Here is a 1642-nt window from a genome sequence, read left to right on the forward strand (position 1 = left end):
AAACATGTATTAGAAAATATTTTAGGTGTACAAAAAAATGTACAATGTGTATGAAAACAACAGAAAATTAAAAATTTTATTTGGAAAAAAAATGTTAAACATGTAGATGAATGAAAAATAATAAACATGTATAAAAATGTTGTTAAAAATACCGAAAAAGAAACAAAGAAAACTAAAGATAAAAGAATACGAAAAATTAAACAAAAACAAGTGCAAAAGAGTGATTATAGTGAAAACCGAGAAAGAAACAAAAAAAACCAAGAAAGAAACAAAAAAACCGAAGAAAAATGAGAAAGAAAAGAAGAACTGTTAAAAACAAGAAAGAGACAAAAAATCAAATAAAACAAAGGGAAAAAAAAACCAAGTATAACAAAGAAAAAAGAAATGCCGATGAAAGACGGTGAAGAAATAAGATCAAACAAGCATCCCGTCGTCTGGAGGCTGCAGTATGGAGCATCAGAGTTCGTTGCTCCTTGGAAAAGGATTGATGCATGAATTACCAGCTTGATTCCACGGATATGCTCAAATCATCGCTTCCTGAGTTGAAGGTCGACGGTAGTATCACCGCCCCAACCTGAGCCTGCAAGATGATGACATTGTTTAGTTCCTCACAAAAATTGACTACCATGCCAGCGATCATACGACATTGGTGCTTGCTGTTGACATGGAGTATTTAACCAAAAACTATCACATTTCATGGAAACGTGTCAAAAAACTACCACTTTACGATTTTGTGCGAAAAACTATCACTTTTTTCCTAATCCGTGGCAAAAAACTACCAAGTCGCGAAATCGCTCGCTTCGCCCACGCTAAGCACGGCGCCGCCGCCGAGACCCCAAACCCGAGCAGCGCCTCTCTTCCCCCTTCACCGTCGCCGCTCCACCACCACGCAGCCCAGACCCGCCAGGATCCCCCTCCTCCGCCCGCTCGGGGCCGCAGCGGGCGCCGGCGCGCCGGGCGCCGGCGCGCCGGGCGCGTCCTCACGGCCCGTGAGGGACCGCGTGATCGACTTCGGCAAGCACAAGGGCTAGATGATGGGCACGCTGCCGCCGTCCTACCTGCGCTGGGTGGTCGCGGAGCTCGAGTGCGGGGACACACTAGTCTGGGCGCGCCTGGCACACGAGGTGCTCGACGACCCCATCTACGTCGACTGCGTCGAGTGGGAGCACGCGCACCGCTTTCTCCGCGGCGACTCCAAGTTTGACTACGTCTACGATGACGACGACGGCGACGAGCCCCTCCAGGAGATGACCGAGCGCTTCGGCTGGGATCTCTCCAACGAGGACGGCTGGGGCCGCCTCGACTTCCGCCTCCTCGGCACCTCCTATGGCGGACGCATCCCGAGGAAGGCCGACCAGCGCCAGAGCACCGGCAGCAACAAACCCCCCGCGGCGGTGGCGCCCTGTTCGATACCGGGGCGGCTGACCCGGACGGGCCGAGGAGGAAGAGGGACGAGAGGAGGGAGCGGATGCGGACGAGGAGGGAAGAGCAGGTGAGGACGACGAAACTGGATGTGCTCGGCGTGAACTCCGGCGCGAAGGATGGCAACGGTGGCACCTGGTTCGTGGGCCTAACCAGTCAGATTTGTGCTTAGCGCGGGCGAAGCGAGCGATTTTGCGACTTGGTATGCCACGGATTAGAA

At 51.6% G+C, this 1642-nt stretch overlaps 1 pseudogene; it reads left to right on the forward strand.

The window, feature by feature from the left end:
* The window catches only part of LOC119310123, a 27414-nt pseudogene extending 25820 nt beyond the window's left edge, over positions 1–1594 (forward strand).
* The last annotated feature ends 48 nt before the right edge of the window (positions 1595–1642 follow it).

Source organism: Triticum dicoccoides, chromosome 5B, assembly GCF_002162155.2.
Source record: "Triticum dicoccoides isolate Atlit2015 ecotype Zavitan chromosome 5B, WEW_v2.0, whole genome shotgun sequence".
Lineage (NCBI taxonomy): Eukaryota > Viridiplantae > Streptophyta > Magnoliopsida > Poales > Poaceae > Triticum > Triticum dicoccoides.